Genomic DNA, 26,858 nt, shown 5'->3' on the forward strand with positions numbered 1-26,858 from the left:
ACAACCCCAAGTGATGTCCTAACTCCTACTCTGAACAGCGTGAACAATGAAGGCAGGTGTGCTAAACGCTTCTTTCACCACCTTGTTGCAATGATGCAACTTTCAAAGAATTATGTACCTAATTTGGAGAGGCTGGTGTTGGACTGGGGTGTACAAAGTTAAAATTCACACAACACCAGGTCATACTCCCAACAGGCTGGTTTGGAAGCACAGCTTTTGGAGCGCTGCTTCTCCATCAGGTGGTTGTGTCTTATGATCCTGCTCCACAAACACCCAATAAAGAAACTCGTCCTTTCAACCTGCTGGTGTGATTTTTAACTTTATGTATCTGAACCCCTCCATCCCACCCCATGTCTCTCTGTTCTACAAGACGACGCAGGGTCCTACCATTAACTGTACAAGTCCTATCCTTCCTTGTTTTAGTAAAATGCAACCTCTTGCCATCGTCTGTCACTCTCTCAGACACACCCCCCCAACATTCACACCATCTCATAGGCTTATACTCCATCAAACACACACTTCATTAGCATGCATGAATGCATAAACTCGCATGCACACACAAGTCTATGGATGAATTTGCATTTGCAGAATTATATTTGCAGATATATTCAATTTTCCTCAAAAAGCACACAAACTGCAGGCAGTCAATCCATGTAATATTTTATAAATTCCTACTTTGGTTAATAGAACCAGTCTGATTCAAGATTGGGATATTGACTTGAACCTCACACCTTTTTTGCAGTATCTGAGCTGAGATGTCACCTATTTTTATAAAACTTTAAATCATCTCGAGAAGGTGAATTAAAAATAGTTCAGGGGTTTACATATTAACGAACTGAAATCTGCAACCCATGGTAAAAAATGAAAGGATACAAAAGTAGATTGTGGATTAGTCTATCAGTTGTATGACACTGTGAGCTTTTGCTCTAAATTCGGTGTCTTATGATCCTGCTCCACAACTCCACAGGAGCAGCATTCTGAAACCAAGTGCTTCCAAATAAACCTGTTGGACTTTAATCAGGTGTTATGTGACTTTTAACTTTATCCACCTGAGTGGACACAGCCCACACTTCCCAGCGCTGCCAGGAAACTGTACAATGCCGATGACATGATGTAGTACCTGCACTCCTGAAAAATTTACAATTTCTAACGATACTGGCTACTCATTCACTGCTCCAACCGATACACAACATTGGAAACATAGTACAGGAGGTTATAAGAAATGAGCACAGCAGATCAGGCAGCATCAGAGGAGCAGGAACATCAACGTTGCCCGAAATGTCGATTTTCCTGTTCCTCGGATGCTGCCTGACCTGCTGTGCTTTGCCAGCACCACTCTAATCTCTAGCATCTGCAGTTCTCAGTTTCACCTGTAAGAAATGAGCAGTTTTAAAACAACAACCTGTTGCAGTTCAAAGCTCTCAATGAGAGTCTGAACTCGGCGGGAAGTTCAGGTAATCTTTATTGCAACCCAATGTTGTTACAGCTTCAGAAGCTCCCAGCAGAAAAGCGTACAAAAAGTAGCAATTTTTAAAAAACAGTTCAAGGTCAAAGTGCACACACCCCCTCCAACCCCTCACTTTCTTCATTATTGGTCACCACCAAGTTGTCCTTTTGTAATTGGATCCTTGGTACAGCCTTAACCCGGAGGAAGTATTGTCTCATTCAGCAATTTCAACCCATACCCTGTCTCCAAGTAAGTTGGATGGGCTGTGTAGAGCTGAAAATGTGTTGCTGGAAAAGCGCAGCAGGTCAGGCAGCATCCAGGGAACAGGAGAATCGGCAGAAACTCCAGTTTCTGTAGTGTAGTGGGCTGTGTGGAGTCAACCACACTGCTGTGGGTCTGGAGTTACGTGTAGGCCAGACTGGGTAAAGGATGCAGCTGGGACGACTGAGTGAATCCTCTCCCACAACGACAGTTTCCTTCCCTAAAAAGGAACTGAGTGAATCAGATGGGGGTTTTCTTCCACCCCAGCCCACCGTCAATGGTTTAATCGTTAAATTCCAATTCACCGTCTGTCGCGGTGGGAATCGAACCGGGAGCCCTGGAATTGGGTTGATAGTCCAGTCGGTAATGACGGCCGTTAGTCCTTCAATCGCCCTGCAATGGCTTGTGAACTCATAGGTGTGGAGGAGCGGGTGAAGGCCTTCCCACACTCAGGGCAGCTGAAGGGCATCTTCCCCCGTGTGGGTCAGCAGGGTGGAGGCGTGGGTAAAGGCCTTCCCGCACTCTGGGCAGCTGAAGGGCCTCTCCCCCTGTGTGAATCAGTTGGTGGGTCAGCAAGGCAGAGGAATCGCTGAAGGCCTTCCCACACTCTGAGTAGCTGAAGGGCCTCTCCCCGATGTGGAGCCGCTCATGCCTCAGCAAGTTGGAGGAATTGCTGAAGGCCTTCCCGCACTGGGGAAGCTGAAGGGTCTCTCACCCGTGTGGATCTGCTGGTGCCTCAGAAAGGCAGAAGAATCACTCTAGGCCTTCCTGCACTTGGGGCAACTGATGAGCCTCTCCCCTGTGTGGAGCCGCTGGTGGGTCAGTAGGTTGGAGGAATTGATGAAGACCTTCCCACGCTTAGGACAGAAGAATGGCCTCTCCCCGTGTGGATTCGCCGGTGGGTTAGCAAGTTGGAGGCCTGGGTGAAGGCCTTCCCGCACTGGGGGCAGCTGAAGGGCCTCTCCCCCGTGTGGACCAGCTGATGGGTCAGCAGAGCAGAGGAATGGCTGAAGGCCTTCTCGCACTCTGGGCAGCTGAAGGGCCTCTCCCTTGTGTAGATCCGCCGGTGGGTCAGCAGGATGGAGGCCTGGGTAAAGGCCTTCCCACACTCAGGGCAGCTGAAGGGCCTCTCCCCTTTGTGGACCTGCTGGTGGGTCAGCAGGTTGGAGGAATTGATGAAGGCCTTCCCACACTCGGGACAGGAGAACGGCCTCTCCCCAGTGTGACTGCGCTGATGAATCTCCAGGGCAGACGGGACACAGAAGCCTTTCCCACAGTCGTCACATTTCCACCGTTTCTCCATGGGGCGGGATTCCTCAGGTTTCTCCAGGGCCAAAACTTCAGCTGCACACAAATGTGTGTACAGCCCTTCCCTGATGTGAATTCCTCTTTCCAGGCTGTATAACTGTTCCAGGCTCCACGCTCCTTGTATTGCAACGGTAGGGTCTCTCATCCAGTCCCACTGATGCTGAAAACGTACTCAAACAGGAACCACAAAGCTTTGCTCCTTCTCACAGAATCATAGTTGAAAACAGTTGCAATCCCGATGGATTGAGTGATTGTCAGACATTGACGTCAAAGTGAGGACTGCAGACGCTGGAGAGTCAGAGTCAAAAAGTGCAGCGCTGGTAAAGCACAGCAGGTCAGGCAGCATCCGAGGAGCAGAAGAGTCAACATTTCGGGTATAAGGCCTTCATCTGATAATTTTTAAACTTCCATCTTCAGATCTTCAAATACTCTGTAAAAAGAGATTACAAAAGTCATCACTGTCAGTCCAGTGTGGGAATTCTGAACAAGCAATTCTACTTTCTGTGGAACATTCCACAAAATTGAAAGCACTATCCCACTCTCTCTTCCCCTCTGTTCTCACTCCGCTCTAACTAATTCTCCTGAAGGTGCTGATTCAGGATCTCACAGGTGCAGAAAAGCAAAAGCATTAAGACTGACATCTCTCTGAATTTTGGATAACTCCACCTGAAAGTTAATATCTTTCACAACATTGGGATACTGCTGAGAGTGAGCAGGTCTGATTTTGGGAAGCAAAAATAAAAGTTTGTGACAATCCCTTCTCTTCAGAGAATCCCCACAGTGTGGAAGCAGGCCACTCGGCCCAAATATTCCACACTGTCCCTCCGACGGGTAACCCAGCCACACCCATTCCCTAACCCCTATTGCTCAACATTTACCCCCTGATTAATGCACCTAACCTGCACATCCCTGGGCACTATGTAATTTAACATGGTCAATCCATCCTAACCTGGACGAAGTTAAAAAATCACACAACATCGGGTCATAGTTCAACAGGTTTATTTGGAAGCACTCGCTTTCAGAGTGCTGATCCATCATCAGGTGGTTGTGGATGAATAAGATCATAAGGGCGACACGGTGGTTAGCACTGCTGCCTCACAGCACCAGAGATCCGGGTTCAATTCCTGCCTCAGGCAACTGTCTGTGTGGAGTTTGCACATTCTCCCCGTGTCTATGTGGGCACCCTCTGGGTGCTCTGGTTTCCTCCCACAGTACAAAGATGTGCAGGCCAGGTGAATTGGCCATGCTAAATTGCCTGTAGTGTTAGGTGAAGGGGTAAATGTAGGAGAATGGGTCTGGGTGAGTTGCTCTTCGGAGGGTCGGTGTGGACTTGTTGGGCTGAAGAGCCTGTTTCCACACTAAGTAATCTAATCTAAGACACAGAATATATAGAAAAACATTGCAGTGTCCTGCCACTGAAATGATGTATTGAACAAACCTGGATTATTAAGTCTTTCATCTTTTAGAATGGGTTACAGTTATTATTACTATGTAAATCTCAGAAATTCTTGTAGGTCACTTTTTCAAGATAACTTAAGATTTTATAGCAAACTGTGACATCTCAGCTCAGAGAATGCATTAAAGGTGAGGTCAGAGTCTGTCTGTGTCCCAATCTTGAGTCAGACTGGTTCTATTTCCAAACCTATTCCAGAATTTACAACCTATTACATGGATTGACTGCCTGCAGATTGTGCATTTTTGAGCAAAATAGAATGTATCTGCATTTATCATTTTCCAAGTTCAAATTCACCCCCATGGACTTTTAAGTGTGTGTGTGTGCATGAGAGAAAAAAAAGTCTATTTCTGTGCTGTATATTTCTGTGTCTGTTTGATAACAGATACTTTATTTCTGTTGCTGTCAATATTGTTGTAAATCATAGCTGGGTACTAATAGTTAGATGTAAAGGAGACAAATTTCCCCAAATAGGGCACCATACAAATCCTAGGAGAGTCCTATTTCTGGTTTACTTCCAAATGAACAAACACTAAGCATGAACACCTATTCATTTCTAGGTTTGTTCCATTTTCTTGTTCAATTCCCTGCTATGACTGCACACTGTGTCTGGATGGTTGATAGGCTGGGAGATTGTGGGTTGGGTCTTGATTGCTGAATGTTTTATTGTTCCGGAAGGTATAAAAGGAGGGTCAAAGCTTCAGCAGAGCTGAGAACAGACCGACATCCAGATGACTTTTAAAATGTTGTAATTCCACCAGTCTCCACCACTTCCTCTGGCAGTTCGTTTCATACATCCAACACCCTCTGTGAAAAGGTTGCCCCTCAGCTCCCTTTTAAATCATTCCCCTTTCATCTCAAATGTATGCCCTCTAGTTTTGGACTCCCCTACCCTGGGGAAAAGACTTTGGATATTCACCCTATTCATGCCACTTACAAACATAAGATCACCCCTCGGCCTCGGATGCTCCAGGGTAAATATTCCCGGCCTATTCAGCCTCTCCTTGTAGCTCAAACCCTCCAAATCTGGCAACAGCCTTGTAAATCTTTCAAGGTTTCACACATGTTTCCTATAGCAGGGAGACCAGAACTGAACACAATATTCCAAAAGTGGCCTCGCCAATGCCCTGCATGGCCACAACATGACCTTCCGACTCCTGTACTCTATGCTCTGACCAATAAAGGCTCATACCAAACACCTTCTTCACTGTCCTATCTACCTGTGACTCCACTTTCAAGGAACTATGAACCTGCACTCCAAGGTCTCTTTGTTCAACAACACTCCCCTTAACTGTGCCAGTCCTGCCTGGATTGCTTGTCTAAAATGCAATACTTCACATTTCTCTAAATTAAACCCCATCTGCCACTCCTCGGCCCCTCAATCAATTCTAATCTACAGCAAACTATCTTTCCTCCCTTATTCCCTTGAAGCTGAAAATCTCCATCCCCCACACACCCCCTCCATTCTCACTTTGCTGAACCTAATCCCTGCTGTACCTCAGTCTGGCTCATGCTAATAAACAGGCCCATACTCAGGTAGGTCTAATTGAAACGTACAGAATACCATGCGGCCGGGCAGACACCCACCTGGAAGGTACTGGCCCAGGATGTGAAAGGTGAGGCAGGTTGGGGAACAGAGGGGAAGGAACGTGTAGCCTGTCCTGTCATAGTGACATTTTACACTGACTTTCCATCTGCTTTTACTGGGGCTTGTGCTGTTTACCCTCACTGTTTTTTAATCCTTGTGCTGTTTACTCTTGCTGTTACTTGTGCAATTGCTTAGGGTAGTGTGTAAATACTAGTGAAGGAGATTATGCACCAACATGTATATGTTACCCAGTCACTGAAGGGGCAGGACCTGTTGAGAATGGTTAGTAAAGCACAGTGGTGTACTAAGCCTTGTTAACATGGATATAGTTTGTTATTTGTCAAAGTATACTTTTTATTACTTAGAGTCATAAGATTTGTACAGCTCGGAAACGGATTCTTTGGTCCAACGCGTTCATGCCGATCAGGTATCCTAACTCAGTGTCGAGAGTGTGTTGCTGGAAAAGCACAGCAGGTCAGGCAGCATCCGAGCAGCAGGAGAATCAACATTTCGGGCATAAGCCTTTCATCACAAGGGTTGTGGCAGGGAGGAGTGGAAAGGACTGGGAAGGGAGTTGGGGATGGGAAGGGAGGTTATTTGAATTGGAGAATTCAAATGTTGAATCCTCTGGGCTGTGGACTGCTCAGGAGGAAAATGAGGTGTTGTTCCTCCAATTTGTGGTTTGGTTTGTTGTGGCAATGGAGGAGGCCAAAGATGGTCATGTCAGAAAGGGAGTGGGAACGGGAAAGAAAACGGGTGGTGACTGGGAAGTCCGTACAGCCTCTGAAGACCTGGCTGCGATGCCTGGCAAACCATTCCCCAAGTTTACGCTTGGTCTTCCCAATGTAGAGAAGACCACAATTGGCAAACACATGGCAATGTGAAGTCATAGCTTTTGCTGTGTAAAAAAAAAACAGAAAGCAGGTGCATTGTTTAAATGGAGATGTATTTGGATGTGGAGGAAGTGAGAACTGCAGATGCTCGAGATCAGAGTCAAAAAGTGTGGTGCAGGAAAAGCACAGTAGGTCAAGCAGCATCCAAGGAGCAGGAGACTCGACGTTTCGGGCACAGTTCCTTCATCAGGAATGATGTGTGGGTGTACAAAGTGGCCTCAGCGTCCCTCTACACCAGTCAATGCCAGTTGTCAGACAAATGCAGCAAGCAGAATCAGCAAGGCAAGTGGTATATATCAGCAAGAGGAATTGAGTTCAGAAGTGGGGATGTCTTCCTGCAGTTAGGGGGGGTCCTTGAATATATTCAAGGCTGAGTTCAGCTGATTTTGGAACAACAAAGAAGTGGATGCTTATGGAGAAAGGCAAGAAAACGATTTTAAGACCAGTACAGAACAGTTACAGAGTCAGACAGCACAGAAACAGACCCTTCAGTCCAACTTGTCCATGCTGACTCTGTTCTCAAACCAAACTAGTCCCACCTGCCTGTGTTTGGCTCATATCCCTCCAAACCTTTCCTATTTATGTACTTTATTAAATGTCTTTTAAAACATTGTAACTCTACCTGCATCCACCACTTCCTCTGGACATTCATCCCACACATGAACCACTCTGTATGAAAAAAACATGGTGCCCCTGAAGACTTTTAAAAATCTTTCTCCACTCATGTTCAAAATTTGCTTTCTAATCTTGAAACCACCACCCAAAGGAAACAACGCCTGCCGTTCAGCTCATCTATTTCCCCCCCCATGATTTTATAAACCTCGATAAGGTCACCTCTCAACAGTCTATGCTCCAGTGAAAAAGTCCCAGCCTATCCACCTCGATGTAGGTAGATCCATATCCAGTTATGATGTGTTCAATACTGATGCAGGGTCAAAAGACCAAATGGCCAACTCCTGCTTCCATTCTCTCACTTTGTGTCCTTGACAGCAAGAGACCATAGGACATAGGAGCAGAAATTAGGCCATTCAGCCCATCAGGTTTGCCCAGACCATTCAATCACAGCTGATACGTTTTCTCAACCGTATTCTCCCACTTTCAGAAAAGTGAAAACCAAGGGAGTGTGTGGGATGGAGATTTTTAGCTTCTCGGGAATAAGAGAGTTCACTATAAATTAGAATTCATTGGATTGGCCGAGCAGTGACAGTACAGAAATGTCAGGTTTGAATTTTGGTCAAGCAATCCAGGCAGGACTGACACAGTTAAGGGGAGTGTTGCAGAATAAAGAGACCTTGGAGTGCAGGTTCATAGTTCCCTGAAAGTGGAGTCGCAGGTAGATAGGATAGTGAAGAAGGCATTTAGTATGCTTTCCTTTATTGGTCAGAGCATTGACTATAGGCATTGGGACGTCATGTTGTGGCTGTACATTGTTTTCGCCTGTTTTGGAATACTGCGTTCAGTTCTGGTCTCCCAGATGTAGGAAAGAATTTGTGAAACTTTGAAAGGGGTTAGAAAGATTTACAAGACTGTTACCAGAGTTGGAGAGGTTGAATAAGCCAGGGAAATTTTCCCTGAAGTGTCGGAGGCTGAGGGGTAAACTTGTCGACATTTATAAGGGGCATGGATAGGATGAATACACAAGGTCTTTTCCCCAGGGTAGGGGAGTCCAAACTCGAGGGCATATGTTAGAGGTGAGAGGGGAAAGACTTAAAAGGGACCTAAGGGACAACGTTTTCATGCAGAGGGTGGTGCATGTATAGAATGAGCTGTCAGGGGAAGTGGAGGAGGCTGGAACAATTACAACATTTAAAAGGCATCTGAGTGCGTACATAAGTTGGAAGCGTTGAGAAGGACATGGGCCACATGCTGGCAAATGGGAATCGATTGATTTCGGATATCTGGTTGGCACGGACGACTTGGGTTGAACTGTCTGTTTCCATGGTGGAGGACTCTAAACATCTTTGGTGAAAGCAGAAGTGTGGTTGTGAAGACTGGACTTTCAGAGCAGCTTTCATAGATGCTTTGCCCTTACTGGGACCGGAAGAAGTTACAATGAAATCTTTCATTTGTGAGACAGCAAGCAACTAAATTAGTACATCTGGGATTTTGGTGGAAAGTGGGAATTCGTTGCACTGTGAGGATGAAGCCGTACCCTATCCAGTCATTTCTGCTGGTGGATTAGAATAGGCCCAAAGATTTGGAGGACGGGATTTAGAACAGAGATGAGGAGGAACTACTTTTCCCAGAGAGTAGTGAATCTATGGAATTCTCTGCCCAAGGAAGCAGTAGAGGCAGCTTCATTAAGAATATTCAAGACACAGTTGGATGGGTTTTTGCATGGTAGAGAAATTAAGGGTAGTTGGGATAATGCAGGAAGGAGGAGCTGAGACAATGTAAAGATCAGCCATGATCTTAACGATGAAGGAGCAGACTGGATGGGCCAAATGGCCTACTCCTGCTTCTCTTACTATGAAACTGTAACCCTGCATTTCCCATTGGCTAGTCCACCTAACCTGCACATCCCTGGACACTCTGGGCAATTTAGCATGGCCAATCCAAATCAAGGCTGGTGAGTAGTATAGTGATGTGGGAAAATGATCAGAGATCTAAAGAAAGGGACAAGGAGAGAAAATATACCGGCAATCAAAACTGGATTTTAAGGATCACAAAAACAAACTAAAAATGGTGTGTCTGAATCTGTGGATCGTCCCAGCGCCAGGATCCAAATCGAATAGGTTCCGGGTAAGAGTCCTTAAGTAATCCTACATAAAGACTCGTTCTAAGAGAATAAATAAATGCTGCATTGTAACAAAAGTGAATGAATTGACTGCACACATTGAAGAGAATAATTATGATCAGAGACTCCTTACAGAGACCCGCCTTCAGGATGGCACAAATTAGATCCTGAATATAGAGGGTTTGGTCAAATGGGAAGCGAGGTAAAGATAGAGGGTTGGCACTGCTAATCAAAGCACTGATCACAGGGTAGTCTGGTGTCAGCTCGGATTTCAGGTCCTGATTTCTCTGTCCCCTGTTGATCTCCCTGTTACCACAGAGCTAGATGTTTGTCTGAGAACAGTTCTTAGCTCTGCTGGATTTCTGCTGAAGCTCTGACTCCCCGTTACACCTTCCGGAACAATAAAACATTCAGTCCATTGAGACCCAACCCACAATCGCCCAGCCTGTCAACCATCCAGACAGAGTGTAGTCATAGCAGGGTTAACAAGCAAATAAAATGAAACAAAATTAGAAATAAATGGGTGCTTGTGTTTAACGTTTGTTTATTGGGAAGTGTAATGGAAAATTAACATTTATTGTGAAATCTATAAAAGCATAGGGGAACAAAGAAGTAAGGGCCTGACTTTGCAGAGGGCAAGCATTGCAGACAGACAGAAAAAAGTAAGGATAAACCGACCTAACAGCAGACTTCCAAGGCCAGTAAACTACCATTGCAACAGTCAAGTAATGAGAAAAACAACTCCATATATGGAAAGGAACTCTAAATATTCCATGCTCCTAGCCTTGAGGTGTTGATAAGGAAAAGCGAATTATATTATAAAGGGAATATGGGAAAGCTATCAGGCGCCCCTTACATGAGGCGTCTTGCCAATGTACCAGGTCTCTTTGCAGAGGTTAAAAATAAACTTTTTCTTTGCTCTTGCTAATAGTCGAGTTGATTTAATTTGCATGACAGTAAACTTGAGGGCTCGCCCAGGACCCCGAAACTGGGGAAGATTCTGAAGATTCCCAGGAGGTGTAGGTGCCAGGTGAAGGACTTTCACTTCATCTCAAGCGCTAAATTGGCCCCTTTACGCGAGGGAGCTGGGAATCTGTGGATCGTCCCAGCGCCAGGATCCAAATCGAATAGGTTCCGGGTAAGAGTCGTGGCTTAAGTAATCCTACATAGAGACTCGTTCTAAGAGAATAAATAAATCAGGAGGAGGGTCCAGTGAACTCTCGCGTGGTATTAGAGTAAAACTCAAGAGAAAGGATTGCTGTCTCTAGAGTGTTTAAGAGAGAGCAGGTTTAAGGGTGGTTTTAGCCCTGGAACCACCACTGGCTGAGTTGGACTTACCCGGATGCGTCCAATGAGAGGGAACCTCTGGAGATAAAAGCAAGTCAAATTGGCTAAAAAAAGACAGAGACAGACAGAGACACACAGAGAGAAAGACACACAGAGAAAGAGAGAGACCCTTATGCGCCTCACTGAAATCCATAATGCCCATAGTGGACTGACACCACCCGAGGACATAACAACAGCAGAAATCACACCGTATGAGGCTCACCTGAGGAACAGCTTCATCAATGGAATGAAGGACAAAAATAGCAAAAAAGGTAAAAGACATATTTCTTACCTGGGACACGGGAAAGCTCAATTTGATAGCACAACACGCGATACATGCTGAATAATTGCTGGCCCAAGAGAAGGATAAGCTCAGCTTACTATGATGCAAATAGTCGCCCAGCCGTTGGAAGGAGGTACTGCGGGAAAAGGGAGAGGCAGAGGTGGAGGTCGCGGAAAGGGAACTGGCAGGAGGTAGATCTGGCAGGTGCTTTGTTTACGGAGCAATTGACCACCGGGTGAGGCAGTGCCCACACAGGCAGCCTCAGTCAGCCCTGGAGGCTGGACAGCAGGGTGACTGATAGGGGAAGGCTAAGGTGGAGGTGGGCAGCCCACAAGGGACTAGTGAGCCTCTTTCCTTTATGCTTGGCAACGAAGACTCGCTTATGCTAATCTCTTCTACTAACCTAACGGGCACTGAAACATGTCCCACCTCCATAGTGAGTGCTGAGATTGCAGAGCGTGGACCATATGTTCAGTATAACAATGATGCGTATAAGTTGATGCCTACCTCTATGTCATACGTGGAACGTACACCAGTTACCTTTTTGGTAGGTACAGGTGCAACCTATTCAGTCCTTAAATCATACCAGTTCGGAGAGTCAACGCAAATAAAGAGGAGTGGAAGGTTCCTGAACTCAATGGGTGCACCAGGAGTCGTGATACGAGAGAGGTTTACCCCTGTTGTGCCTGCTGTTTACCCCTGTTGTGCAAACCCAGTAATGGGGAAACATTCCAATTCTCAGTTTTGTTATCGGAATTCTGTTCTTTAAATCTGATGGCTCAGAATCTCAGTGAGACTGGGGTTGGATTTGCTCAGACGGGCTTGCAAGTAATACGAAAAGAAGATTTACCAGTGCAGGCTGTAAAATACGGCTCAGGAGCCCTGATGTATGTCTATGAATGGCGATTAAGCCAGACAGCGATAAGTTCAGTGAGCGATTCACTCGCCCTGGAAGCAAGTAACTAAATTGGCTAACTCAAGCAGATAGGGGAGTCCAGGTAACCCCCGCTAGCCTGGAGAGCCTAGGAAGGTGGCCCTATACTATATTGGCGTTTTCCTAAGGTAGAAGTCTTGGACCCAAGATTGAGAAAGGTCCCTACTGAGTTGTGGGCAAAAGGCAAACATGACGTGGGGCTCATACGAGGCTGTGAACCCATACAAATAACCCCGAAGTCTGAGTATCGTCCTTGCAGAGCACAACACCCGTTAAAACCAGAGGCTATCGAAGGAATTACTCCAGTCTTTGAATTCCTCCTAAAGGCTGGAGTGATAATCCCCTGTGAAAACTCACTGGCGAGAACCCCCATTTTTCTGGTCAAAAACGCAAATATTCCGGGTGAACCAGAGGAATGGAGGTTTGTTCAAGACCTACAGGCAGTCAATAACGCTGTTGTTCCGCACGCCCCAAATGTTCCCAACCCCTATACTATATTGGCTCAAATTCCACCAGACAGTAAATGATTCTCTGTTGTGGAGTTAGCAAATGCCTTCTTTAGTGTATTGGTACACCCAGAAAGTCAATTCTGGTTCACTTTTTCATTCAAAAGAAAATCGTATACCCACACGTGACTGTCAAGGTTACTGTGAGTCCCCCCACCATATATAATGAGGCTCCACGCAGGAGTCTGGAGACTCTTGTTCTAACCCCGCGGTCAGCGCTTCTGCTGTATGTAGATGATTGCTTAATAGCAGCACCAACAGAGGAACAATGTGAGAAAGATACCCTTGCATTGCTCTGCCATCCAGCAAGGGAAGGGCACAAAGCTAGTCTCGCAAAGCTACAAAGTTGTGCAACTGGTGAAGTTCTTAGGTCACTTAATATCTGAACAAGGGAAGGCCATTGGTCAAGACAGAGTTCAAGCAATCCAGCAAATTCCAAAGCCTCACACGAAGAAACAATTGCTGTCCTTTTTGGGGCATGTGCTCCGACTGTAGAATGTTTATCCACATTACACAACCCATGAGGCATCTCTAAGTGACGTAGTCCATGGCAAAGGGTTGCTGAGCCAGAGTCCGTTGCAGTGGACCCCAGAGGCCAAGAGTGCCTTTGCTGAATTGAAAAAGACCCTCCAAACTACACAGACACTGGGGATTCTGAATCCAAACAAGCCTTTTGTACAAACGGTAGATGTGAAGCATGGCTGCATGACATCTCTGCTGTTACAAGATCATGGGGCAAAATTGAGGCCGGTAGCTTATTTTTCAGCAAAACTAAACCCTATAGTGGAGGATTGCCTAAATGTCTGTGAGCCGTGGCTGTAGCTGAAAAGGCTGTTGTAGCGTCCAGGGACATAATCAGCTATGGTGAATTAACCCTACTGGCCCCACATGCAGTATCCTTACTGCTACCCATGAGGCAGTCAAAGCGGGATCACTCCCTTCTCATCTGTCAGTGCAAGCAGCGGAGCTGATAGCCAACTTACATGCCTCAGTTAAGGCAAAGGGAAGGACAGTGAATATTTACACAGACAGCAGATATGCATTTGGGATTGTACATGATTTTGGAACCCTATGGAAACACAGGGACTTCTTGACCTCCTCCAGAAAGCCCATCACACACCCTGGCCTGATGTCTGACCTCCTGGAAGCGGTCCTATTGCCCAAATCACTTGCTGTGTGTAAGTGTGAAGCCCACACAAAAAATAACAATTCCATTTCTCAAGGCAATGCGAAGACGGACTCAGCGGCAAGGACAGCAGCCCAGCAGCTGCCAAGTGATCAGTTTGACATGTGTATGACAAACATTTGAACCCCAGCAGCAGACATATGGGAGTTACAGTCACAGGCCACGCTGGAGGAGAAGCATGAGTGGACAAGGACAGGGTGCAGCATGAGGGAAGGGGTGTGGTGTGGCCCCAATGGTAAACCCTGTCTACTACGATCATTATTCCCATTCTATGCCAAACTGACACACGGTAATGACCATATGTCAAAAGAGGGGGAATGTACAACAGTATTTCGGCACACTGGTACACTAAGGGATTCATTACTCCCAGAAATATTGTGAATGATGTGTTATCTGTGCCACTATTAGTGTGGGGAGGGGAATACAGATGAGACAGGCAGCACACCCCCAACCCCAAAGACCTTTGAAAATTTACGGATGGATTTTATTGAACTAACACACAGCTAAGGTAATAGTTGGTATGTTTTCCAAAGGGTGGAAGCATTCCCCACGTCTAAACAGGATGCCAGTGCAGTAGCCAAGGCTTTGCTAACTGAAATAATTCTGAGATGGGGCATCCCTGAAAGGCTTAGAAGTGACAATAGGACACCATTTGTCAATAATGCCTTACAGCAGATCAGTGATTACTTGGGAATAAACATGAGACAACACTGTGCCTACCACCCAGCGAGCAATGGGACAGTGGAACGAGAGAATGCTACCCTAAAAAATAAATTGACAAAATGCTGTGAGGAACTCGGGGTGACATGGACAAAGGCACTTCCAATTGTGCTAATGTATATGAGATCTAGGAGGAGAGGAAGAGCCAATCTTCGCCCGTTTGAGATTTTGTTTGGTAAGCCGCCCAACACAGGAGTTGGCCCAAGACCTAAAGCAAGACAAATAACAGACCACAGTGAGAATGAGATGTTGTGTTACTGTAGAAAACTCTACACTTTTGTCTCAAATACAGAATCAAGTGAGAGCAGTACTACCCCAACCAGCAGGGGGGAAGCTGCACGATCTAGAACCTGGAGACTGGATAGTGGTGAAAGACTTCAAGAGGAAAAGCTGGAAGGCAAAGAGGTGGCTGGGGCCATTTCAAGTGCTCCTTACAACACAGATAGGTGTTAAAATCACCGAAAGAACCACGTGAATATATGCCAGCCATTGCAAATGTGTAGCTGGACCCGAGGAGACATCGGAACCAAATAAGTGCAAGCAGTGAAACTCTAATAACCAGATTGGACTTATATACATAGGGATTGTAAGGTTGCTAGATGCCTCATATAAATATGGGGCTGCCCCAGCTCACACTGTCAGTAAGCACCCTAGCAGGACTATTCCTAAGGGCAGGGGCGTCTGAGATACAGCCGCAGACAGTAATCATAACCGAGGGTGCTAAGGGAACCTTTACATGTGACCCATGGCTGTTTAGTAACCAGGAGGACTATAAATGGGATGATAAATATTTATGCAGGAATCCTTGTGTCCAAGTGACTGGCACTTAATAGTGGCCACCACGGCTACAGGGACACCTGACATGGGAAATAGGTATTCTATTATCAAGGAAGGAGGTCCCAGGGCACGGGTAATAATAACTAAGACTCAGAAGAATGATGAGGGGGTCTGGTGGTGTGGAATAGATAGACCCTTCTCCGACATCTATAGAAAGGTGAATATAGTGGTACAGTTCCCTCCTCCCCTCCAAGATGCAGTGCAGAAGGTCCTACAGAAGATAGCACCAGGGGCATGGCAACCAATCAAACCAAATCATGGACATAACTCCAAGCAGGGCAAAGGGCATTAATGTCACGCCAGAACCTGGAGGGAATCAGCCCGGACTCAGGAGTGAGTCTAATTCGGTAGTGGAATTGGCCCTCCATGAGATAAATGGTGTAAGTGTGACGCCAGTAGGTTGGGAGGTGCGAAGGGCCATCGCTAGATGGGAAGGGAACAGAGCTTGTGCCTTGGCCCAAATACAACACCGGAGATTAGAGGTTGGCTACCCTTGTCGGATATGTTTGCACACAGCCCAATGGTGGGCTGCTGAACCAATCACAGAGAGCCCGGCAAGAAATTCTAGCTGCCTGCTTCCGCAGACTACCCTGACCCTGATAGGGGGAGCAATAAGGGCAAATCTTGCGCCACCACCCGAACGCAAGGCTAACTGCAGTCCCAAGGCTGACACGCTCCCAACCACAGCCTTCCATATAGTATTTGCACAAATCAGGGGAGACTTCATTTGGGGATCTCCCAATATATTACGACGTTATACTTGAACAACGATTCTTACTCAGCAACCTACGCAAATGGTACGATCAACATTACTTGTTCCTTTAATCAGTAATCAGAACATGATGGCGGGTATAATATGGGCCTGTGGAGAGAGAGGGTACCACCACCTCCCTCCGGGATGGAAAGGGTGCTGCTACCCCATGGCACAACAGTGTTCATCCCAAAAGCTAGTAATGGGCAAACCCGAAGGGACATGCCACTGCATTGGAATGGGAAACACACTCGCAGACCCCAGGACTACATCAGGAGCGAACATTGGGTGGTCTATTCTCTTGGGAGCAAGGACAACAGTGGCAATAAACAAGATTAATGGTCTGGCATATAGTGTATAACTGTTAGCAAATGAGACGGAGGAAGGTCTAGCACTCACTAATACTGAGTTAACGGCAGTAAGGGAAGCAGTGATACAAAATTGATTAGTACTAATCATACTGATGGCAGAGAAAGGGGCATCTGCAAATTATTATGTACCTCATGCTGTTTTAATATTCCTGATGCATCCCAGAATATCACTAGTGTGATAAATTATATGAAGGCGGCAGTAAGACCGCCTCCCCCAGCATATGACTCTTGGTTCCCATGGCTTACCTCCCTTTGGGGAGGATAGGGGTATTGGATCCTACACGCTCTACTAGTTGTAGGGCTGGTCATACTGATAGTGCTTTGTATAAGGACCTTGCTTGTGTACCTGCCTATGGCGTTTGCTTATGAGTGCAGCAGGATACCAAATGGTAAAACGACCAGAGACTCCAACGCAGGAAGACTCGATTGCATGGATCCCACCATACAGTAACGTTGAAGTGTGTGACATGTGAAAATGGGCGATGTACAGGGACGATACCACCAGAAAGCTGTGTTACAGGTAGACTGTGTCGGAGGAAAGGCCTGATGCTCCCTAAGCAGTCTGATATATAGCTATCTGGCTCGGTATATTTTTATGTTATTGTTGTCATGAAATGGAAAAGTAACACTTATTGTGAAATCTATAAAGGCATAGGGGAACAAAGAAGTAAGGGTCTGACTGGAACTAAGGGTATTGCAAACAAACAAAAATGTAAAGGCAAACCGACCTAATAGCAGACTTACAAGGCCAGTTAAACTACCATGTCAGCAGCCAAGAAATGAGAAAAATCAACTCCATATATGGAAAGGAACTTGAATGTTCCAGGCCTCTAGCCATGCAGGAGCTGATAAGGAAAAGTGAATTGTAGTATAAAGGGAGTATGTGAAAGCTATCAGGCGCCCCTTACATGAGGCGTCTTGCCAATGTATTGGGTCTCTTTGCAAAGGTCTGAAATAAACATTTTCTTTGCTCTTGCAAGCATTTGAGTTGAGTCAATTTAACTTCCACGACAGTTGTTACTATGTCGTCATGCTCAGTGTCTGACTACAAACAATGTACATAAGCTCTATACAAACTCTGGAAAAGTCAGCGGATTATTTTGACGGTATAGGAATACTCATCCTTCTGGGCTGATTAGAGTCTTGTTCTAAAGAGTAAACAATTGCTTGTGTGATCGACAAAGAGTCATTTCCAGGTGTGTTTATTGACCAATCCCAGAAACCTGAAGACCCAGACAGCAGTCTGGATCATCAGAACAACCAGACAAGAAATGGTTAATGTCCCCAAGATGTGGGGAGCAAAATGAGATATCAAGGCATTAACATCACCACCAGAGAGAAACTGAACATACAGACATGGCAAACATTAGAGAGTTACAGCAGAGGAACAGTCCCTTCAGTCCAACTCATCCATGCTGACCAGATATCATAAATCTATCTCGTCCCATTTGCCAGCACTTGGCCCATGTCCCTCTCAACCATTCCCATTCATATACCCATCCAGCTAGGTTTTAAATGTTGTAATTGTACCAGCCGCCACCACTTCCTCTGGCAGCTCATTCCTTACATGCACCACCCTCTGAATATAGGCGTTGCCCCTTAGGTTCCTTTTAAATCTCACCCTCACCCTAAACCTATGACCCGTCCAGGGAAAAGACTTGTCTATTTACCCTATCCGTGCCCCTCATGATTTTACAAAGGTTTGTAGGGTCACCCCTTTGCCTCTGGCGCTCGAGAGAAAACAGCCCCAGCCTGTTCAGCTCAAACCCTGACAACATCTTTGTCAATCTTTTCAGAACCCTTTCAAGTTTTGCAACATCCTTCCTATAGCAGAGACCAGAACTGCACACAACATTCCAAAAGTGGCCTAACCAATGTCTGGTGCTGTTACAACATAACTTCCCAAATCGTATAATCAGAGAATTGGGAAAGTTTTCAGAAAAGACAACCGGGAAAGAACGGAGGGATAAACCGAATTTTCGCGAGTCAGCTTGGACATCAGGGCGGGGATGGGAATGAGGGAAGGAAGCTGAATGTGCTGGAGCCAAGGCACAGGAAGAACAGAGGATGCAAAACCGGCGTGAAGCTGCAATGAGGAATATTGCATGTGCTGTACTTGCACCTGCTGCAGTTACTGGTGGGAATCGGGTGCATTTTTAAAATAAAAACAGAAAAGCTATCTGCCCTCCGCCTTCCCAACGTCGATCCTTCTCTTCCACCTCAGCCGGATAATTAAGATACATACCTGAGTTTGCGGAGTCTGCTCCAGTTGCTACAAGTGAACAGATTTCCCCATCTCCCATCTCTGTCTCCCTCCCAAGATGAAGAGTTGCCCAGAGGGAGAATCACTTTGAAACTGACAGGGCGACTTCAGCATTATGATGTCAATAAAGGTACAAGGGGCGGGGCAAAATGATGGTAAAGGGGCGGGACGAGACTGAGATCGGCCCACGCACTGAGCATGCGGTGTCCGGCAGCAGAAGAGGAGGAGAACACCCTTTCCCTTTAGAGAATCCCCACAGTGTGAAAGCAGGCCACTCGGTCCGACGAGTCCACACCGACCCTCTCAAGGGTAACGCATCCACATCCATTCCCATACCCCCCACTGTTCTACATTTAACCCTGAGTAACGCACCTTAGCTGCATATCGCTGGACATTATGCATAATTTAGCATAACCAATCCACCCTAATCTGCACATCCCTGGACACTATGGGTAATTTAGCACGACCAGTCCACTTTAACCTGGACAAAGTTTAAATCTCAACTCCAGGTTGTAGTCCAACAGGCTTCTTTGGAAGCAGTAACTTTTGGAGTGCTGCTTCTTCATCAGGTGGTTGTGGAGAATAAGATCATAAAACACAGAATTTATAGCAAAACATTAAGGCATCCTGCCAATGAAATGGTATATTGAACAAACCTGGATTGTTAAGTCTTTCACCTTTTAGAATGGGTTGCAGGTATCATTAAAATGCAAATGCCAGAACTTCTTGTATGTCACCTTCTCGAGAAAATAAGGTTTTACAGCAAAAGGTGACATCTCAGCTCAGACAATGAATTAAAGGTGTGAGGTCAGAGTCTGCCTGTATCCTAATCTTGAGTCAGACTGGTTCTATTTCCAAAGTGGAATTCACAAACTATTACATGTATTGGACTGCCTGCAGATTGTGCATTTTTTAATCAAAATAGAATGTATCTGCACATATACTTCCCCACACACACACACAAGTTTGTTGGGTAAATTTGTACTTGCAGAATTACATCTTTACTCAAAACTGCATGAATCCATATAAGATTCTGTAAATCAGTTTAACCATTGTGGCACAGACTGTCTCACACAGGGGAGCTCACACCTTCAATACATTATCTGGGCTGACACGACACCAATTGCTAAAGTTCACTTGAGAATTTAACTTTTAAAAAACATTTTGTGATTTACATGTGAAAGAACTGAAACCAACATGGTCATTCTAACAGATGAGAGACTGAACAAACAATCCAGGTCTTTTTCAATCTATAATTTCAGTTACATCACACTGTAAACTTTGGTATAATTTCTGTGTCTTACAATCTTATACTCCATGAACACCTGATGAAGGAGCTGCACTCTGAAAGCTGGTGCTTCCAATTAAACCTGTTGGACTATAACATGGTGTAGTGTGATTTTTAACTCTGCAAATATAATTCTGCAAATACACATTTCCTCCCATGGATTTATGTGTGCGTGTATGTGCAAGAGAGAGAAAAGTCTACATCAGTGTTGGATGTCTCTATGTCTATTTGATAACAGATGCTTTATTTCTATTGATGTAAATATTGTAGTAAATCTTAGCTGGGTAATAATAGTTAGATGCAAGAGAGAGAGAATTCCTCAAGTAGGGCACGATAAGAATCCTGGGAGACCCCTATTTCTTGCTTACTTCCTCATGAACAAACATTAAACTCGATCGCATATTTATTTCTAATTTTGTTGCATTTTCGTTGTTCCTTGCAATGATGTGGGAGAATTGTTAGATTTGGATCAGCCATTTTATCACGTATTAAAGCCTGGAAACCATTTTGAATCTCATCTTAGTGCTTGCTTGCTAAAAGTTATATTTTTCCTCGGCTAAGATTGTGTTTCCCAGGCTCAGCAGAGATGGTTGGCCTTGCAGCTGTAATACTCACCTATAAACAAATTCTTTCCTTGCAGGGGACTTTACTTCCATCCTCCACAGTTGGCGAGTCAGGCAGGAGATACCCTGGTTCTGCCAGGTCACTGGCTGATATCGTTTGAGAGATGAAATATAGAGGGTGGTTGCTGCTTTTGTTGTGTCCAAAGGAAAGGGAAAGCTGGCCAGGGACAAAAATGCTGTTAGAAATGCTGATACAATTCTTGCTACTCGGCCATAAGATACCAGTGTGAGTACTCAACAGGGTCACTGTGTCCGGACATATTGTTGCTGAGAGCATCTTATGCTTTACAAAATTAATAATAAAGAATTTGCTTGCCCCAGGGTTATGACAGGTGAAAGCCTATTTGACAAGCCGTGGACCCACACTGAGATCTGTAGCATGCTTCAAAATGCCCCTGACCTGTTAGAGTGCCCAACATTAGTTTTAATTGGCTAGTAAAATTCTGCAATAAGTATGGACGTCCTGCTTGCTTCAGGACGTCCAGACTTGAATAAATTTGGCATACAGGACGCAGTGGGCAATTATTAAAGACTCCATTGTATTTCCCTTGGGTTGTGGACTCATGCAGAGACATGAGCAACTTGCAGCTTTCTTTGGAACTGCTCAACTGAAAATCAAAGTCACCCCGCAGACAATCCTGTGCTCGGCTCAGTTCACTGTTGTGGCCCTCCTCTCCAGCGATATCTCAGATGCCGAGATTTCCCCTTCCTGATTAGATTAGATTAGATTACATTACAGTATGGAAACAGGCCCTTCGGCCCAACAAGTCCACACCGACCCGCCGAAGCGAAACCCACCCATACCCCTACATTTACCCCCTACCCAACACTACGGGCAATTTAGCATGGACCCTGCACATCTTTTGGACTGTGATGAAACCCCTGATGATGATTCCCAGCCCTTGGAGCCTTCTGCCCCTGTCCTTACTGAACTAGAAGACTATCTGTCCAATCTCCAACCACCACCCCCTGACAATCCCCCTGGCTCTGGGTATAATCCCCCTTTTGCTGACACCCCCAATCTCCTCTTTTTAATAAAAAAAAAGGAGGGATTGTGGGAGAACTTGACCAAAATTGACACAAAACTGCATGGAAGTCATTTTGTCACAAAGCAATGTTTGCAGTAAAATGTAGCCTGTTAACATAATGCTGTCTGAGCCCTGGCTAAGGAATTCTGTTTTGAGAGCCTGACCTTGCAGCTGCAGGCTGTCTCTGCTCCTCAGGCCATTAGACTGTGCTGCTTTATAGAGTGATGGATTGGTTCTCTCTGTTCCTTATCGGTAATTCGAGCTGAGCTAAACCTGCAGTAGAAAATAACATTCAGTTTTGTAGACATTAAGAAATGTAGGTCTGGACAATGTATGTGAACCTTACGACTGCCCCTCCATTGCATAATTAATGGAGAGTGGCTTGTGTTTTACCATAAAACTTGTAACACTCTGTATTTCATTGGAATACGTCGGACTTTGTTTTGAACAAATAGGTCGTCCCCATGGCAATGAATAAAGCTAGTTAATTGCTCAAGGTCTCCTCTCCTGACTACTTTGCTTTAAATGATTTGGCACACGAGTTACTTTGCCCCAACAGCACTAAGTTACATCTAAGGGAGAGAGAATTCCTCAAATAGGGCACATGAGAATCTTGGGAGACCCCTACTTCTGGTTTACTTCCTAATGAACAAACATTAAGCATTTATTTTATTCTAATTTTGTTTCATTTTTCTTGTTTGATTCCCCGCTATGGCTACGCTCTGTGTCTGGATGGTTGACAGGCTGGAAGATTGTGGGTTGGGTTTTGATTGACTGAATGTTTTCTTGTTCTGGAAGGTGGAAAAGAGGCGTGAAAGCTTCAGCAGAAATCCAGCAGAGCTGAGAATAGACCGACATCATACTCTGTGGGAACAGGGAGATCAGCAGAGGACAGAGAAATCAGGACCTGAAATCCGAGCTGACACCAGGCTACCCTGTGATTTGTGCTTTGATTAGCAGTGCCAACCCTCTACCTTTATCTAGCTTCCCATTTGACCAGATTCTCAATATTCAGGATCCAATCCTTGTCATCCTGAAGCCATGTCTCTGTAAGGAGTCTCAGACCATAATTATTCTCTTCAATGTGTGCAGTCAATTCATTCACTTTTTTTTACAATGCAGCACACATTCAGACACTGTTTTTGTGTCAATTTTTGTGATCCTTAGAATCCAGTTTTGATTGCTGGTATATTTCCACTCCTTGTCCCTTTCTATTGTCCTCTGATGTTAATTTCCCACACGACTACATTGCTCACCGGCCTTGATTTGGATTGGCCATGCTAAATTGCCCATAGTGTCCAGGGATGTGCAGGTTAGGAGGGTTAGCCATAGGAAATGCAGGGTTATAGTTTCATAGTAATAGAAGCAGGAGTCGGCCATTTGACCCATCCAGCCTGTTCTGCCATTCATTAAGATTATGGCTGATCTCTCCATTGTCTCAGCTCCTCCTCCCTGCATTGTCCCAACTGCCCTTCATTCCCCTACCATGCAAAAACCCATCCAACTGTGTCTTGAATATACTTAATGAAGCTGTCTCTACTGCTTTCTTGGGCAGAGAATTCCATAGATTCAGTACTCACCGGGAAAAGTAGCTCCTCTTCATCTTTATACCGAATGCCACCTTCACTATCCTGTCCACCTGAGACTCCACTTTCAAGGAAATATGAACCTGCACTCCAAGGTCTCTGTGTTCTGCAACATACCCCTTAAGTGTGTCAATCCTGCCCACATTGCTTGACAAAAATACAAAACCTCAATTTCTCGAAATTAAACTCCACTTGCCAGTCCTCAGCCCATCAACCCATCCAGTAAATTCTAATTTATAGCGAACTCTCTTTCCTCTCTTAGCTGAAAATCTCCATCCCACACATTCTCCCTCCATTCTCACTTTGCTGAACCTAATCCCTGCTGTACCTCATCCTGAAGGGTCTGGTACATGCTGATTAACAGGCCCACACTCAGGGGGGATCTAATTGTAACATAAAGAATACTGAACAGCCCGGACAGAGTGGATGTTGGTAAAAACAATGACTGCAGATGCTGGAAACCAGAGTCTCGATTAGAGTGGTGCTGGAAAAGCACAGCAGTTCAGGCAGCATCTGAGGAGCAGTAAAATCGACGTTTCGGGCAAAAGCCTTTCATCAGGAATACAGTATTCCTGATGAAGGGCTTTTGCCCGAAAAGTTGATTTTACTGCTCCTCCACTGCTGCCTGAACTGCTGTGCTTTTTCAGCACCACTCTAATCTAGAGTTGATGTTGGGAAGATGTTTCCATTGGAAGGAGAGACTAGGACCCAAGGGCCCAGCCTTAAAGTGAAGGGAAAACCTTTGAGAACAGAGATAAGGAGAAACCTGTTCAGCCAGAGAGTGGTGAATCTATGAAACTCACTGCCACAGAACGCGGTGCAGGCCAGGTCAGTGAGGATATTTAGGACTGAGCTAGATAGGTTCGAGTATAAAGGGGGAATCAAGGGTTATGGAGAGAAAGCAGGAGAATGGAGTTGAGAAACCAAGCAGCTATGATTGGGTGTGCTCCACCATTCAGTGGGCTGAATGGCCTAATTTCTGCTCCTACGTTTTATGATCTCTTGCTGTCCTGGACACAGAGTGAGAGAATTGGGAGCAGGAGTAGGCCATTTGGTCTTCCAAGCTTGCACTCGCATTGAACACATCATAACTGGATATTAATCTACCAACATCTCGGTGGATAGGCTGGGACTTTTTTCACTGAGCACAGGAGGTTGAGAGGTGACCTTATAGAGATTTATAAAATCATGAGGGGCATAGATGAGGTGACCGCCAGGTATCCTTTCCCTTGGGTGGGAGTTTCAAGATTAGGCAGCAAATTTGATGGTGAGAGGAGAAAGATTTTAAACAGGCAGGAGAGGCACCTTTGTTTTGACACACAGAGTGGTTTGTGTGTGGAATGAATGTCCAGAGGAAATGGTGGATGCAGGTACTGTAACAACATTTAAATGACATTTGGATAAGTAAATGAACAGGCAAGGTTGAGAGGGATATGCCAAACACTGGCAGGTAGGACTTGTTAGGTTCGTGAATATAGTCAGCATGGACCAGTTGGGTCTGTTTCTGTGCTGTATGATTCTGTAAGTGTTCTATACTGGTCTTAAAATAATTTTCTTGCCCTCCCCCATAAACTTCCACTTCTTTGTTGTTCAAAAATCAGATGAACTCAGCCTTGAATATATTCAATAACTCCCTAACTACAGGAAGACAGCCGCATTTCTGAACTCAATTCCTCATTCCTGATGAAGGGCCCATGCCCGAAACGTCAACTCTCCTGCTCCTTGGATGCTGCTTGACCTACTGTGTGTTTCGAGGGCCACACGTTTTGACGCTGATCTCCAGCATCTGCAACTCTCACTTTCTCCACATCCCAGTCCATCACCATTTAAACAATACACCGCCTTTCTGCTTTCTTTTTTTCCACAGCAAAGGCTATAACTTCACATTGTGGTAGGACATTTGCCACGTTTGCCAATTGTGGTCTTCTCTACATTGGGGAGACCGAGCATAAACTTGGGGAACAGTTCACCAAGCATCGCAGCTAGGTCCACAGAGGCTGACCGGACCTCCTAGTCACCATCCATTTTAATTCCCCTTCCCACTCCCTTTCTGACATGACCATCTTTGCCACCTCCATTGCCACAATGAACCAAACCACAAATTAGAGGAACAACACCTCACCTTCCGCCTGGACAGCCTACAGCCCAGAGGACTCGGCATTGAATTATCCAGTTTCATCCCCCGACTCCCTTCTCAGCACCGACCCTTCATTTCCACTCCTCCCTGCCACCAACCAGATTCCTTCTTCCCATTGACCAACCAGGTCGTACCCTCGGCTTGTCTTCACCTATCCCCACTTCACCACACTGCCCCTTGCACTCCCTTTATCTGCATCTGCCCCTACACCCACCTGAAGAAGGGTTACACCTGAAACGTCAACTTCTCCAACTCCTGAAGCTGCCTGGCTTGCTGTGTTCTTCCAGCCTCCTGCTCGTCTATTTTGCCAATCGAGACACATCTGCACCAACGTTTCCAGAGTCTGTCCCACCCAGATTCACTCCCTTTCCTTTCAATTGCTGCAATTCAACAATTGCATTCCACAATGAAAAAGAAATGGAGAAAGGGGAGAGAAAAGAGAATGCCGTACTCACAGACGTTGGACAGAGGAAAGAATTTGCAGTCTGGGTGAAGCTCAATCTTCATTCAGAGACAGTAGCAGCTTCAGAAGCTCATGGTCCAACGCCCACATTCAGACGATGGGGTGGCTCTGAATGGCAGGAGGACCAGACTCCTTCCGGTCCTCCAGGGCTCCCTATTGGTTCATCAAGAAAAGGTCGCGCGCCTTTTTCTGCTGACAGCGATGAGCAGGCCCGATGGTTTGTTGACACTGGTGGACATGCGCACGGCTTTGCTGACACCGGCAAACATGCGTGGTATGCCCTACGTGGATGCTAGTGTTCCCGACAGATTTTAAGTGTCCAAACGCCAAAAGGAAAAAAAGGGCAAAGCCACAAATGTCTTTCCCCATGTGGTTCGACATTTTATTGCTTTTGCATTTTGTCTCGTTTCTCAATTTTTATATGTCTTTTCCCCTTGTTGAGAGACAGTGTGTCCCAGTGAGCTGTCTGTGGGAAGGAGCTATAACCAGTTACACAGATTGAAGAAATATTACACTATTCAAAGCAGGGAGTGACTGTACACGCTTCCTGAGTATGATCACAGTTTCAATTGTTCATCGGAAATACAGAGCCAAAAGGACACCAAGAACTGCGGAGAAGTCGTGGGAATGTGGGGACTATGAGAAGGGATTCCATTCCCTGTCGGCACTGCCTGATTACCTTGAACTTATACAAGTGCCCTGTCATAACATCTTTAATAATAGCTTTGAACATTTTCTCTATGACATATGTTAAATGTAAACAGTCTGCAGATTCCTGTTGTCTGTCTTCCTTTTTGAAGAAAAGAGTTTACCAATCTTAAGAAACCTTCCCTAACACTAATGAGGTTTGGAAAATTAAAACCAATGTA

The 26,858-nt window shown here is 45.5% G+C and overlaps 1 long non-coding RNA gene across 1 annotated transcript; it reads right to left on the minus strand.

Annotated features, from left to right (window-relative positions):
• Positions 1 to 1,451: 1,451 nt before the first annotated feature.
• On the minus strand, positions 1,452 to 26,858 carry LOC148144633 (uncharacterized). The gene is made up of 4 exons (XR_015751554.1): positions 25,982 to 26,858; positions 21,968 to 22,076; positions 20,768 to 20,932; positions 1,452 to 3,446 (listed from the first exon to the last, which is right to left on the minus strand). It is a non-coding gene; the product is annotated as an uncharacterized LOC148144633 (long non-coding RNA).

The sequence above is a fragment of the Chiloscyllium plagiosum genome, unplaced genomic scaffold, assembly GCF_037043375.1.
Source record: "Chiloscyllium plagiosum isolate Xiang-an unplaced genomic scaffold, Cpla_swu_hap1 HiC_scaffold_27, whole genome shotgun sequence".
Classification (NCBI taxonomy): Eukaryota; Metazoa; Chordata; class Chondrichthyes; order Orectolobiformes; family Hemiscylliidae; genus Chiloscyllium; species Chiloscyllium plagiosum.